Genomic DNA, 16,803 nt, shown 5'->3' on the forward strand with positions numbered 1-16,803 from the left:
TCTGTGGGATGTAGACGAGGTGGGAGCATGAATGCCTAGGGAGGGAAGAAGAAAGATTTTCAGTTCTTCAGCTCTTCCTCATGACCCTATCTCATGCCGTGAGCAATTGTCTGGCATCTCCTGTGGGTTGGACCACTGCTGCATTTCTTACTTGCCAACATCACTTTGTCCCAAATGCCATTCCTTTGTTCCAGTGCCTCCTTGTCTTCCATCTGGGGAACTGGAGGTGAGAAGCATTATAATAGCCTCTCTGCCTTTATCTACAATCTCTCCAACCTGTGCTTTATGCTGATGTCAGGATGGGCATTGATGGATGCTTCTATCACTGTCGGGGCAGGCAGGGCCAGAACACTAGCATAAGATGTCAATATGTCTATCCATATGTCAGGTCCATACTCAACTCAAGCTTCTGGTTAACTGCTGATCTATTGGCAACTCCAGTTCCCAATAAGTTCCTCATCTCCTTCCGAGACCACCTCAGCGTGGACTTAATCATCCACATCACTGTCAGCATTTTGGTCAAAACCATTCAACAAGTCTCCAGGAAGCTCCAAACTTTCCTTCATCTTCCTGTCTTCTTCTGAGCCCTCCAAACTCTTCCAACCTCTACCCGTTACCCAGTTCCAAAGGTGCTTCCACACTTTCAAGTATCTTTATAGCAATGCCCCACTCCTGGTACCAAATTCCTGTATTAGTCTGTTTTCACACTGCTATGAAGACATATTTGAGACTCGGTAATTTATATAGAAAAGAGGTTTAATTGACAAAAAAGCTAACAAAGTGAGCCCTGATTCAAAAATGACCGTCTACACGTGGCACATGAGGGACTTTATGATATTAAGAGATTAATTAAACAACAGTGGATGGGGAGGAAGAACAGACTTTTGAGCTCTTCCCAATATAGGAATGTGTTAGTTCTAAAAATTTTCTTAAGTTGTTTGCTTGGAACTCAGAGTATATTTTTCCATGCGAAAAATTCAGAACTATTTTATTTATGATATGGGCTAAAAAGACTTCTGTAATCTAGCTTGGAAACTTAATAATCATTAAACTTATTTTCAATGAGATATGACTGTTTAAATTCTGAAACCTGGAACCCTCTGTTGCCCTGCAAATGCTTTAGGAAAAGAAGAGTGTGTCTGATGGAGGATAAGATGGAAAGTGAATATGGATCCATATTCAGAAGACACGGTTGCATTACAGCAAAGGAACAGCTTTTCGCTGGCCATGCTAAGCATTTGACATTGATGTGGGAGAACATGGCATTCAGTATGACTCTGTCTGGATATATATAGTTTTGTAAATTGGGTGTTCTTAAGTTGAGACTGCATGTTTTATTCCAAAATCAATCTTAGTTTTCCCACTTGCATTAGCATATTGTATTAGTCTGTCTTCACGCTGCTATAAAGACATACCCGAGACTGGGTAATTTATAAAGAAAAGAGGTTTAATTGACTCACAGTTCTGCATGGCTGGGGAGGCCTCAGGAAACTTATAATCATGGCAAAAGGGGAAGAGGTACGTCTTACATGGTGACGGGAGAGAGAGCGTGCAAGAGAAGGGAAAACTGCGTTATAAAACCGTAAATTTTATAGAACCCACTATCCCAAGAACAGCATGAGGGAACCACCCTCATGATCCAATCACCTTCCACGGGGTCCCTCCCTCAACACATGAGGATTTGGGGGATTACAATTCAAGATGAGATTTGGGTGGGGGAACAGCCAAACCGTATCATGTATCAATGCTTAAATTCAGTTTATCTGGGAATTTTGAATGATTCCAACTCCTTAGTATAGACATTTACAGGCTTTTGGGCATTATGAAATCGTACTATTTTTAATTTGATTTCACCACTTCTCCTCTGTCTTATAAAAAGCTGACATCGAGCACATATGTACTTATAATTTTTAAGGTGAATCAAAAGTAAACCTGTTTTGAGTATTTGGATATAGTTTTGCAATAGCTCTTGAGGTTACTAGGGTGGCAAAATCAAGTTTGAGAATTATAGTGCTAGATTTATGGGTGAAATGGATTACACTAATTAGTCTGACATTTAGTCACCTTGTTTTAAAAAAGCAAGGCAGTATTCTGGCAGTGATATTGAACTCCAGATTTCTTTCCATATACTCACTTATGAAATTTACTTCAACTTGGCATACCAGAACTGACTACTAATTTCTTTCCCCAGAATAATTTAAATTCTTTACATCTCATTGTATTTAGTACTTGTCAGAGCTCCTGGAAGGACAGATAAAAGATAAATGCAGACAATTATTCATTGCTCAGCTTAGGTTCATTTCAGCCGGTCATTCTCTTGACCTTACCCTGGACGTCCTTATTCCCCAGAACCACTCTTCCTAATTCAGAGGAACGTGCGTGGCCCCTAATTTCTGGAGCTAACACCCACTACCACCAGTTTTGAACTCCATGCTCTTTTTTATTTTCCAGATGGAGTCTTGCTCTGTCACCCATGCTGGAGGACAGTGGCGCCATCTCTGCTCACTGAAACCTCCTCCTCCTGGGTTCAAGCAATTCTCTTACCTCAGCCCCCCAAGTAGTTGGGATTATAAGCGTGTGCTACCACACCTGGCTCAATTTTGTATTTTGTATTTTTAGTAGAGATGTTGGCCAGGCTGGTCTCCAACTCCTGACCTCAAGTGATCCACCCACCTCGGCCCTCCCAAAGTGCTGGGATTACAGGAGTGAGCCACCGTGCCTGGCCAGAAGGCTGTGCTCTCTTAGCTCTTCAAGGATGCTCTATTGTTATTCTCCTTCTCCCTATATCTCTACTGGAGATTTTCTCTTGTGGGTAAAATACGCTTAAGTTTACCATATCTTAAGCAAAGAAAACACACAAACAACAACAAAAAAATCACTCCTCTCTATACTAATACTTTGCCTCTTGGTCTCTTATTATCCGTCTCCACCAGGCCCTGTCTCTGGGGTCAAGGGTAAGAGCTCACATAGAGGCACACCGTATATCTACATATTTGAAAGTTGTATATCAAGTTAACAAGCCATTAAATAAAAGGTGTTCTATTGTCCTACCTTGATAGAGATACCTAGAAGGTCAGGTTAAATTGAAAAAGCTCAGACTCCTTGGAGTCCTGGGGTAGAAGTCGGCTTACTGGGGGAGTGGGTGTCAGGCTCTCTGCTCATAGCTTGACTTTCTTCTCCCTCCCTCCTCTGCCCCATCTCCCACCATGAGAGACACGGAGTGCATGTGAGTGGGTACTCCGGCCCACACATCCGAGAACAGCCCTCACCCCTGCCCCATCCTGCAGACAGCTGCCCCTGGGCCATCTCATAGGCCATCCCATAACACAGTCCACTCTCTATTTGACAGGCCCAGGGAGAGGGGCTTAGTCATGAGCATGAGGACATTTGGCCAGGGACTTTGGCAGCACGAGCAATCAAAATGCAGTCTGGCAGCAGGGTGTGGCCTCCAGGTGGGTGTGCTCCTTTGGTCCTGAGCCCAAGGACTTCTTGCCTCCGGGAGGGTGTGGCTGGAGGAGGGTTGGAGCAAAGCCAGGAAAGCACAGGCCTAGAGAAGGCCTCCTGCCTGATCTAAGGGTGCAAGGCTCTGGCCTCTCTTCCCACTCCCTCACCTCGGGCCTCCCTGGAGCCAATCAGCTTCTGCCCTCAGCACTCTAAAGTGATAGCTCTGCTGAGGATCAAGATTCACTTTATATTCTCCAATCCAATGGGCACTCTTAGTCTGTACCTTTTTGTTTTTTTCTTTGCCTGCTGCTTATTGTATCTTTGTATTTTGCATGGGTTTTAATTAAAATTCCTATAATGAATGATCATCTATATTGGAATGAATCCAAAAAGCATCTAGACTCAAATCAGTTTTCTGAAGCCAGGGCTGTAAGAACTACAAATTCAACTGAACCCCTGAAGTTCTCCTCCCTTTCTTTGACTTCCCCATCTCAGGAAATAGCCACCTATCACTTAGAATTACAGGCCAGATATCCAAGCGTCACTCACCATTCCTCCTTCTCCCCCATTCTTCACATTTAATTAATAACTGTATCTTGGTGATTCTAATTCCCAAATATTTCTAGACTCTTTCCCTTTCTTTCCATTCCCTTCAGTGTGATCTTAGTTTAGACCTTTAATTGCATTTATTTAAAGTAGCTGAATAGGCTCATAAGAATTCACTGCTGCAACTAATTTTCCACTCTGTTGCAAAAACTGATTTTCTTGCAGTGCAAATATGAGCGTGCCATTCCCCTGCTTTTAATCCTTCATTTTCTCCTTCAGGTTGTGCAGGATAAAATTCAGAACTTGTCTATTGCTGCCTTTTCCCCCATGGCCACTCTATCCCAGGGCTAAAACACACACTTATACCATGTTGTGGGGGTTTTCCCCACATGTCATTTGTTTTTCTGAAGGTCCTTCCCCTGGTATCCGGCTACCTCATCCTGATTTCACAGGATCAGAGCACATTCCTCATCTCCGAAAGGGTGGCCTGATGCCCCAGGCCCTACTGAAATGAGCTTTGTCAATGTTTACATAATACCATATGTGTATTTCATCAGAGCATTTGTCACAGAATATTTGAATAGTGGGTTAAACTGCATGCTTCTCTCACTGGACCATGAGCTCCAAGAGGGCGGGGAACTCATATTTCATTTCCTTTCCTTCAGCATTTAGCAGGATGCCTGGCAATTAGCAGATGTTCAATATAATTGTGTGAGAAGGGCTGGGGAAGGTGCTGGGACACATCATCATGGGTGACAGAACCGGTCCCCTGTGGCACTCACTGTTTCGGGGAATTGGACAGGTGGTTCCAATGCAGGCAGAGTGCCGTTGATGCTGAGAGAGAAGGGAGGAAATGTGCCTCTGGGGGTTGTCTGTTACTATTTTTAGGGTCATTAAAAGTGATTAAAGCCCTCTCTGTAAAAGTGTACACATATATATTTTTTTCATAAAATTCTCCTAAAACATCCATGGGTTTCCTAAGTAGTACAGCCCTTAGGCCTGGGCAGAATGACCTCTGCTTTAGAGCATTGCATTTATTTAAAGTAGCTGAATAGGCTCTGGTCCTCATCCAGCTGTGCATATATTTAAGATGAACTTTAAGGGTGAATAAAATGTTGGAAGTTGTAAAGAAGTTGGAAGTTGAAAGATCAGCCAACGAAATCATAGCGATGGAAAAGCTGGCTGGAGCAAGTGACCCATTTGGAAAGGTAGACTGGGGGCTTTACTGCAGAAGGTCTTGACTCTCAGGGTTAGGAATTTCACAATGATTTGGAAGGATAATGGGAATTCCTAAAACGTTTTTGAGCAATGATATAACTGGAATGTGCTCTGAAAGGATGAATTTGGCAGATTATACAGGGGGTTGCAGGGGAAGTGAAGAAGGTGGAGAAATAGTTGGGAGGCTACTGTAGTACTTGAGGGAAGAGGTAATAAGAACTGGACAAAGTGGGTGGGATGGGAATGGAAGAGATGAATATAATACAAAAGGTATGATTTAGATGTCATGTGATTCAGCAAGATTTCAGGGAGAAGGCAACAAAGATTACTCTGATTTACCAGACTGGAGTTGGGGGAACTGGCCACGCCATGAACAAAAGAGGGAAGCTGGAGGAAGAATTTGAGGGAGAAGATTATAAACTCAGATCTAGACATGTTAAGTACAAGGAGCTGCTGGACATTTAAGTATCTTGCTCCTTAAAGTCTAAAGATGTCTTAGGTTACTTGTGAAGGGTTACTTTCCAGAGGGATCCTGGGGGTTCCCCAGAGCACCCACAAATGTAAGTTTCTAGGAGGCTGCACATTTCCCACATTTAGACTCTAGCTAGGTAAGCTTTTCATAGCACTTCCATCAGCCTGGGTCAACTCACTTGGGACTGACCTTATATCTGTTTGAATTCAGCTGTCTTTTGTTTTAAATTTTACTTTTAAATTGTTTTATTACCAATTTTAGCTCCCCCAAATTAGCATCACACTTTCTCCTTGTGTTAGTTCCAACCTGGATCCTGTAGGGGTGGACATGGGAGGGTGATGGGAGGACAGGGCATGGATCTGGGACATGCTTGGAGTTTTAATTTAGTATCCCATGAAACTTCTTGTTTAAAATATCTGATTTGCTAAAATTTGCTTTTCAAAAATGTTGGCCTTTTACTAAATTTCCCTTTTCAACATTTTAAACATCTGCTTTAGTTTTAAAATTGCTGTCTTTTTTCTTTTTTAAAAAAACATCTTTTACGTTTGTCCAGACTTCCCTATCCCTCAAAACAGAGGCTTCTGTTGGGCAAATTATTCTGATGTGAAATCTCTGAACAATCTCATTAGCAAGAGATCTGGAATGATGTCTGAACACAGGTAACAGTGACCTGGCATGGATGTAAATCAAAGAATATTATGAAAAACCCCATGTAATACCAGGACATATGAAGAAATATGAAGATGAGAGGCAATCATTCCTTTAGATTCTGCATTAGTCAGATTATGGTCTGAGTTATAGAGTACTATGTTCAGTGTTGGTCACCACTGTTCAAAGAGATGTGAAGAAATTAGAGTGATTGCAGAAACAAGCAACCAAGATGATTAAAGGGTTGGATAATAGGTTCCAGGATAAAAGATAAAAAGGTTTGTTGCTGTTTCCAGAAGAGAAGACTAAAGTAGAGCGTGATTCTGCAAGGTTTTTATAAGACATGGTTAACAGAAACAACATATGATGGAGAAAGATTGCGAGCAAAGCTAAAAGAAGAGAAAATGCCTCGTTTTGGATAAGTCAGGCCAGAATCAACCTTTTACCCTTTCCTATACTGTTACTAATTAATCACAACATTTTTTCCTGCAGGGCTTGGGCCAGCCATATAAAATACCCCAAACGGAACTCCAGGCAGCCTCTCCCAGTTCTTTGAAATTTTTCCTTAGAAAGATAGCTGTTTTCTCCTCTATTTTGGGCATCGAATGTTTTGAGAGCTTGAGGCTTTACCAATGGATTTCTCAAAGATCTTTCTAGCACCATGATTCTACCAAATAATTTGATTAAATGAGTTTCACAAGGAATGGACTTAATCTGTAGATGATAATGGATCTAGGCCCTTTGATGAAACTGGGACATCTCTGGAATGCTTTTAGTGAAGGGATTGGAGACTTGGCTACTCTTTCAACACAGAAAGTTTAATTGTCTTCTCAAAGAAGCTCTTCACAGACAGCCTAGAAAGCCTCATAACGCTGGAAAAAAAAATATTTGGATGGAGCCAGAAGTAAGGAAAGAATTTCTACCAGGATCTCCTGTGTAGAATCTACTATTTGGCCCTGGAGAGGAAAACTGGGCTCTAGGAGGAACCTGAACACTGATTGGCCAAGGAAGGCATTGAGATGCCAGAATGAAGCTAGTTGAAGTCTCCGCTTTTTCTGTAGCTCTTTATGTGTTGTTATGAAAGCCTGATGAACAGTGGTTTTCTGACACGAAGTTTCTGGGAGGTAAACAGTGATAAATGGCAGTTCAAGAAGCTGAAGGGCAGAAATCAATACTTGCTGTTACTCTGCAGTAAATTATGAGAAGCCTTCAATGAGAGGGACAGATGCTGTTTTTCCAATTGCATGGTTTGAACTTTAGTTGTATATAAATTTTCTTTCTCCCTGTGGGTCTAAGTTTCTGTCTTTGCCGTATATACCCTAAATGTATGGTGATAAATATCAGGCCACTTAAAAAGGTGGTAGGTAATTCACCATTAGTGTCTGAATTTTATTCTCTACCATTGACTTTCTCTAACTTTTCTAATGATGATTAGCATGGTTTGTTTTGTCAAAGGACAGCCTTTGGACCACAAAATGGATGAAAATAAAATTAGAAAAAAAAGAGCTAAACTGCCTTTAAAAACCGTTAAGAATCTCTTAATACTAAGTTTCAAGGGCAGAGTCTTTCTCAGTGCCATTTGGCTCACAGACATGTATTCCGGAGCCACCAAATTTGAAATACAAAAATAAAAAAGATTTTACAAAAGCCATTTCTTCCAATGAGGTCAGCAACAATTCTCGTCATTTCTTTTTTAAACAAATTCATCATGTTCCACCAAGTAAGATATTTACATATACTAACTTGAAATTTCACTCCTGAAAAAATAATAAAGGAAAAAGTCTTCTGGGATATTTTTGCTGTTTTATGGCAGTTGTTGATCTTTAGTGTTTATTAATTTTTTAGTCTTTTCCTTATTTATATCCACCCCTCCCTTTACAAAAAATAGACTAATTTCCCAAAACTGGAGCTAAGAAGTCTGCTCTTAGATGGTGCTCCTGTTTTATAGCTGCTGATTAGGCTGGCAATCAGGAGAAATGTACAAACGCATTGGAGGAGACTTCTTGCAGCCTGTCCATCACACACACGTAGACAGCACTTCTGTTGCTGCTTACCTGAGACAGCTATGTGATACTTTCTAGGATAAGTTCAGATGCGAGTCTCGAGTCATGATGGCAGAGAGAATATACACACCACACTGCTCCAATGGTCTAGGGGCATTGCAATCACAGAGGGAGGAGCTGGCTCTTCCTGCCCCTTCTCTACTCCCTGCTCGCTAACTGCAGGTTCACCTGGCCAACCTGCAGACTAACCTGTGAGGAGCACTCAGATGGGGGGAGAACCTCCTGCCAGATGTAATAACGATTATTTTGAAAGGCAGAGGGGAGGAAGAGGGCAACCAGGAGAACCTTATAAGACTTCAGGGCTTTCAGGCAAATAAATGATGGTTTGATGGTTTGAGGGGCTGTGACTTAGAGCCAGATCACACAGACTCCTGAGACATAATCCAATCAACACCAAGCACACCTCCTTTGACTGTAAGTAACTTGAGTGCTTGTTCTAGGACTTTTGTCTCCTCTGTTTTCCCAGAACCAGACACGTTGCCTGGTTCATAGACACTGAGTAACATTACATTAGACCAATGAAAGGATAAAAGAATCCTAGGTTCTACTGAAGGAGAAATGGGCTTACACTGAAATATTGGGAAGAGAGGGTATAGAGGGGGAATTTATTGGCAAGGAACGTTGTTGTATTATTATAGGTCTGTTATGGGTTATTGATGAAGTGCCATGTAATCTAAGGAGATGCATCATCACAGCAGAATTTCAAGCATTCTGGAATGATTTCAGTGGGCTGCCTGGAGAAAGGCATGAACTGACCACTGTAGGCTTTCATCCTTCCCTTGATGTTGATGATTCTCATTCTCAGGAAGGTGCCCTACACCCACCCCACCCCCAATTTTCTTGGAAAATTCTAATTTCCTACAGTCCCTGCAGTACAGAAGCCACTGATTCTGGACATTTTTGACATTTTTGACATTTTTGACAGTATGGTATTATTGGTATGCTCTGAAAAAACCAATGCTTTTTCAGAGCAAAGACACTTTATCAAATACTATTAAATATTGATTACATGAAGTCCTCACTTAATGTAATCGAGGTTTTTCTCTTTTTTAATTTAAGAAAGAGTCTCACTATGTTACCCAGGCTGGTCTTGAACTCCTGGGCTCAAGGGATCCTCCTGCCTCAGCCTCCAGAGTACCTGGAGTTCCCACCATGCCCAGTCACCAATAGGTTCTTGGAAACTGCAACTTCAAGTGTAACCACATACAACAAAGCCAATGTGATCACACGCTAATTGAGATAAATAAGAGTTAAGGTCCTGTGGCATATTTCAAGCCACAAAAGCACTACCAAACTTCTAAATAAAGACCAAAACACTTCTTAAACGTTGAAATAAATATAAGCTATACAGACAATTAAGAAAGATTAATAAAAATAAGATAATTAATTACCCAATTATTTCAGTTCAGGTTTTGGATTGCTGGAGCCTCCTGCAGCAGCTCAGGACACAAGGTGAACTCGGACAAGACACCATCCCACCACAGGATGCGCTCACACCCACACCCACACCCACACTCACACTGGCACCACGTAGACAAGCCAGTTCACCTAATGTGCACAGCTTTGGGATGGGGGAGGAAAGTGGAGTACCCAGAGGAAACCCACACAGACATGGGGAAAGTGTGCGAACTCCACACAGACAGTGGCTCCAGCTGGGAAGATATTTTATTTTTCTCATCAATGTTATAATAAAACGATGACGTTATTCAAGCACTGTCTGTACATTAATGGTGCCATCTGCTGAGATGCTTAAAAAACTAAAATGTGAGAAGGACCCAACAACCCCTCTGCCAAAAAATGGAAGTGCATCATTGTGTCTTGGTGCTAGCAAGTGTTGAGAAACAGAAGTTAAAAGCGTCTCCTACTTTTTTTTTTTTTGCATTGGCGTCTGTTGACCTATATTGTGCATTCTGTGTAAATTTCATATGCCAGAAAAATCAAGAGTAAAAAGGTCATGAGAAGGCAGAAGAGTGGGTTGGAGAGGACTCTGAATAAGAGAACCTGGGATAAGACAGTTTATTAAGATACAAGCAATGATTTCTGACTTTTTTCAGCCAGGAGATACATAAGCACAGAGGATGTGATATCAGTCTTGGATCAATAAGGGATCTTGTACAATGAGAAAAGTGATGCATTTTCATCTCCCAGGTGCCTCTCCACCCCTTCTGTCTGGGGGCTGTGAGGTAGGGAATCTGCTGGCTATTCCTTGATGGACCTCTCAGGGTTACTAGACCAAGAGGCAACCTTGAGGAATGCTACTCGTTAACCCAGTTAACAAATAAATTAAAATCCTTGTCCTAGTGGGTGTCTGATTTCCAGTCTGTCATTTCACACGTTGACACTAGATGTCAGGGAAAGACTTAGCGTTCTAGTTTGCAGGTCTCAGATCTCTTCAGCAGGAAGCAAGGCTGCCTGAGACGGAAATCAGGTATTGAAGACTGGCAGATTTCCCGCTGTGAGCCACTGGGGACACCAGGGCTCTTATGCCAGAATATCACTGTCCTGCTCACGCCCTGTTGGACATACGCTTGATGCTGTTAAAGCCCATAGACAGAACAGGTTAGATCAAGGTCATTTCACCAAAAAAGTTTTTTTTTTTTTTGAGCAGGGGGAGGGGGAATGAAAGTCATTAATTTACCCTTTCCATTTTATTATAAAAGAGATTCAATTTTACTTTTCAAAAAAGGACAGAAGGTATAACATGGTCGTGTTTTATAATCCTTTTCATTAGTAAATTAGGAAGGAGGTAAACCAGTTAAAAATTATATGGGAGTCTCATAAGATCGTTCTGATGCTCTGTAGTACTTCCTTACATTTTGCAAAAATGACATTTTGTTTTAAATGATATTAAGCAAAAATGTGTTTTTACTGCAGAATAACTAAATCCTGACTTGCTTTCATTATGTTGCTATTATGATTCCCAAGGCTCTCAGCCCCTTCACAGGCTTCCTGATGTAACAAAAAACGATGGGCTTTTATAAAAAGTACGGATAACACATTCAAAAATTTTCCTTCTTCCTTCCTTCCTTCTCCTTCCTTCCTTCCTTCTTTCCTGCCTTCCTTCTTTCCTCCCTCCCTTCCTCCTTTTTTCCTTCCTTCCTTCCTTCTCTTCCTTTTTTTTTTTTTTTTTAGCTTGTAAGAAGGCAATGTGAACAAACTGGAACCGGGAAGGATGGTGGTAAAGGACAAAGCCAGAAAAGGGTACAGGATTTCCCTTGTCATGCATATATTTTTGCTCTAGTCCAAAAGGTCATGGCCGTCGTATTCTCAGCCACCCTTTGGAAATAACTAGTCATCTACCCACCCAAGTTTAAAAATAGCCCTTCCTTGGTAGGAGGAGCCCACAGTGGGAGGAGGGCCCATCCAGATGCTGGGGAGCAGCCCCGCCTATGGAAAGATGTTCCAGGAGCCCCCTTGGTGCATCTGGGAGCCATTATATCATCACCAAAAATAGTATTATTAATACCGTATGGGTGTGTCCTTCATTTATTTGTGAACTGGATGTTGTGCAAGTCACAGGGGACTTGAAAAGAAAAAGACAAGTTTTTTTGCTGGCTCACAATGGAGGCAGGAGAGAGACATGCTGGAAAACCATTCTAATGCTTATGATAGATATTTACAATGGTTGGTCGTTGTTACCTACTGCAATCCAGACAACTCCATCTTCTTGGAACTTTCAGATAAAGATTGATGTGGGGTATGGTGGCTCACGCCTGTAATCCCAGCACTTTGGGAGGCTGAGGCAAGAGGATCACTTTGGGTCCAGGAGTTCAAGACCAGCGTAGGCAATGTGGTGAGGCCTCATCTTTACAAAAAAATCAAGATTGATGTGGACAAAGAGTTTCAAAGTGTAAGGCAGATTAGAGAATTACTTGAGCGGGAATGAAAATATGGAGAGATGTCAGTACTACTTATTTATTGATCAAGATTTTGACTGGTTTATTTATAAAAATACCCATATGACACATACTATGTGCCAGGCATCATTTTAAACACTTTGCAACTGTAAGCTCCTTTCATCCTTACAACTCTCTAAGTAGGTACCAATATTAGTCCCATGTTGGAGATAAGTAAATTGAAGCACAAAACGGTTAAGTAACTTGCCCAAGTATTCACAGATAGAGCTAGAATCCTGAGGGTCATTTCACTTATCTTTTCTTCTGCTCAACCTGAATGCTCACCTAACAACATGCTTTTTCTTTTCACGTAGGAAGAGAGCATTATGTAGTTTAACAGTTTGTGATGTTGGAGTCAGTCAGATCTATGTTTGACAGTTAGCTCTGCCACGTAATAACTGACTTTGGGGCAACTTTTACTAAAGTTCTCTGAGCCTAGTCTTTCTTATAAGGAAAGATGGTAACTAATTCCTATAGTTGTTGGAAGAATAAAAGGAGATATTGTAGTAAGATTACATACTCTTGATAAATGTTCTTACTTCCTGTGGAAGCCAGGCTCTACGATCACCCACATGGATTCTCATTTCCTGGTGATGAGGCCCTTGTGTAGTTCTTCCCACTTGGATAAGGCTGACCTATGTAACCAGTAGAATATTGTAGAGGGACTTCTGAGGTTAGAGCATAAAACACACAGCAGCCTTGCGCCCTCATTGATCTGGGGAAAGCCAGCTGCCATGCCATGGTGATATGATTTGGCTGTGTCCTCGCCCAAATCTCAACTTGAATTGTAGCTCCCAGGATTCCCACTTGTTGTGGGAGGGACCCAGGGGGAGGTAACTGAATCATGGGGCTGGTCTTTCCCGTGTTATTCTTGTGATAGTGAATAAGTCTCACGAAATCTGATGGTGTTATCAGGGGTTTCTGCTTGTGCTTCTTTCTCATTTTTCTTTTGCCACCTCCATGTAAGAAGTGCCTTTCACCTCCTGCCATGATTCTGAGGCCTCCCCAGCCATGTGGCACTATAAGTTGAATTAAACCTCTTTTTCTTCCCAGTCTCAGGTATGTATTTATCAGCAGCGTGAAAACAGGCTAATACACATGGGGACTCCTAGGCAGCCCAGTGGAGAGCTCTGGTAACAGAGGCCTCCTGCTTCATTCATCCTGCCAGCCAGGTGAGTGGACCATTTTAGAAGCAGATCCTCTAGCCCCAGTCAAGCCTTCAGGTGACAGCAGCCCTGGCCAAGATCTTGACTGGAGCCTCATAAGAGATACTAAACATGAACTGCTCAGCCAAGCCACTTGTGGATTCCTGACCCATAGAAACTGTATGAGATAAGAAATACTTACTGTTGCTTTACACCGCTAAGTCTGGAGAAGTTTGTAACACAGCAATAGATAACTAATATACTTTCCCTCATCTATTCTTTCACCAGTAGGTCAAGCTGGACTCTTATCTTGTCTCCACTTCTCACAGCACATTCTGCTCCAGACATAAGTGCAGCGGGTGAAGTTTGTCCTGGGGACATACCCCCTTGCAATCCATTTCACTTGACCTTTCTGCTGCCAGCTGAAAATATCTTGGCCTCCTCGTATGCTCAACCAATCTTCACTGGCATTCAGCAGCCCACTAGGTGTTCATGGGCATGAGCTCTCGTGTCTCTTTCTGGGGACATTTACACTGGAATAGTGGACACAGAGGATGAAGAACCTTTTTAAGATAGCCTAGGGTTTCCCTTTAAACTCTTGTTTTGGGCCTCAAACATGTTAGGTATGGGTCTGGACCTAAGTTGGAATAACTCCCTGTAAAAAAATCTAAATTCCTTGTAATCACCTTCATGGCCAATTGGGCTCTGGCTGCCCCACCCCTCCAATTCGTCTTTTACCAGTCATTCCTCACTCACTGTGCGCAGCCCACCCTGGCCTTCCCTTCTCCCCGCCCCTCCCCTCCCCTCCTCTCCCCTCCCCTCCCCTCCTCTCCCCTCCCCTCCCCTCCCCTCCCCTCCCCTCCTCTCCCCTCCCCTCCCCTCCCTTCCCCTCCCCTCCTCTCCCCTCCCCTCCCCTCCTCTCCCCTCCCCTCCCCTTCTTTCCCTTTCTTTCTGACAGGGTCTCACTCTGTCTCCCAGGCTGGAGTGCAGTGGTGCAATCATGGTTCACTGCAGCCTCAATCTCCTGGGCTCAACTGATCCTTCCACCTCAGCCTCCTGAGTAGCAGGGACTATGGGCACACGTCATTATGCCCAGTTGATTTCTGTATTTTTAGTAGAGATGGGGTTTCGCCATGTTGCCCAGGCTGGTCTTGAACTCCTGAGCTCAAGCGATCTGCCCACCTCGGCCTCCCAAAGTGCTGGGATTACTGGCATGAGCCACAGTACCCAGCCCACTCAGCCCTTACTGTCCCAGGAGAATGTCAAGGTTATTCTCTCCACTGGGTTCTTGTACCTGCTGTTCTCCCTGCCTGCAGTCCTCTTTCTGCAGGTCTTCACTTGATTGGTTTATTCTCATCATTCAGATGTCAACTCAGTGGCACCTGCTCAGAGAGGCTTTCATTTATTAAATAAATGAAGCCCTCCCAGGCCCACTATTCCTGCTATACTTTACAATACTACCATGCTGTTACCTTCATAACAGTTACCATTAGTGAATTGTCTTATTCATTGGTTTGCTCACTCGGTCTTTGTTTATCTCCCACTCCCTTGTGTCACATATGCTTCATGATGGCAGGGTTGTCTTGGTCACACACTGCATGTCAAGTGCTTGGCATATATATAGTATCTGAGAAATTTATTCACTGAGATGCAATATGTGTGTAACTCAGACTTGGTTTTGTTGGCTATAAGATGAGATTATGCCTAGTCCTTGTTTACAATTCACATATAGATTAGAAACAATAGAAATGCTCATAGCACATGTGCATGGTATGCTGTGTAGTAGTAACAACATTAATGCAATTTTCCATCGTCTCTGGCCCGTTTCCTGAAACTGTAAAAATTCCATGCATTGGGCCAAGTCTCCCCCACCTGGACAGCCCTACTGCCCCTCACCCTTCCCATCCATGTTCTGCTCTAATTCTCTGCGTCTGCACCCCTACAGGACCTTTTCCTTTTCTGGTTTCTACTACAGTTGTTAATGTAACTGCGTCTCCTGGTGGCCACTTCTGATATGACACATTGTGGAGTTGGGAGGACATTATTGGAAACCTGTTTGTGGGTCATTCTCAAGTCGTTTCAGGAGGAGAAACACCAGCCTCAAGTTCAGATAAAAAGTCTAGGCCACAGAAATTACGGTCTCCATATCCAGCCTTTCCTGAAATCTGCATCCCCCTCTGTGACCTTACTGCCTGGCCTCGTTCAAACCCCAGCGTCTTATCTGGCTTATTGCCTCCTCCCATCTAAAAATATCAGCTTGTAATTGATCTCCCCTCCACACATTCTCCTTCTTCGCATATACATTTTCCTGATGTTCATATTTTCTCAGGCCACTACTCTGCTTAAAAACAAGCAATGGCTCCCTACTGTATGAAGAATAAAGTCCCAGCTCCTCAGCCTGGCATCTGGGACACTTCAAAGCCTGGGTTCTACCTGGCTTTCTAGTTTCACTCTCTTCTACACTCCCGCCTCCTCAATCATCGCATGCTCATGCATAAGGCATCTGGACCATTCCTCGAAACTACGCCTCTACATCATCAAAGCCCTGTCGGCCTTCATGCTGTTCTCTCTACCTGAAGTGCTCTGCTCCCACTTTTACCTGACAGTTGAATCCCATCCCACTCAGAGCCAGCTCCAAGGCTCCATCTTCCATGAACTGCCTCCTGCCCCGCCCTCCCCTGCACATTATGTCTTGGTGGAAATATAGCAATTATGCCTACTAGCCTCTCGAACAATGCTAATGGGCATAATTGTTCATATTTCCACCAAGACATCATGGAGTTTTATTTACTTTAACACTGTCATGTGCACAGTAGGTCATTAACATCTGTTAAATGGGTCAATGAATATTGGAAGCTACAGTCCATGTTTCCCGGAGCCCAGTTAGGCTAGTCTGAGAAGTGAGAGGCCACATATGGTGATATTGGGACAGAATCTTTGAAATTGGCATGGCCTTGGTCAACCTGGGGTGCAGAGTTACTTTAAACTGGAAGCAGAGCTTCCACTGAAATTCTATGAGATTTAGTTTCCTTAAGGGATTACTGGGCACAATTATTTCTGAATCTCCTTTTTTATCTTGAGAGAATGAAGGTGAAGATCTTAGAATAATGGTTTATGTACTTTGACATGCCAAGATAAAAGGCAAAGTGTAAAAGTTAATACTGGAATATTAACTAATATGTGTTTGGGAAATTGTATTCCTGCAACACTATTTCTTTTTTGAAATGTAGTTGCATTTCATATTTCTTTGGTTTGTATCCCAAGATAACTGTGTGTTACTAGTAGCTGAGATGAATGGAGCTTATGCAACTATACAATCTTTCAATGGCTTTTGAGACAAAGCATTTAGTATTCTGTAGTGAACACAATAA

The sequence above is a fragment of the Gorilla gorilla genome, chromosome 10, assembly GCF_029281585.2.
Source record: "Gorilla gorilla gorilla isolate KB3781 chromosome 10, NHGRI_mGorGor1-v2.1_pri, whole genome shotgun sequence".
Classification (NCBI taxonomy): domain Eukaryota; kingdom Metazoa; phylum Chordata; class Mammalia; order Primates; family Hominidae; genus Gorilla; species Gorilla gorilla.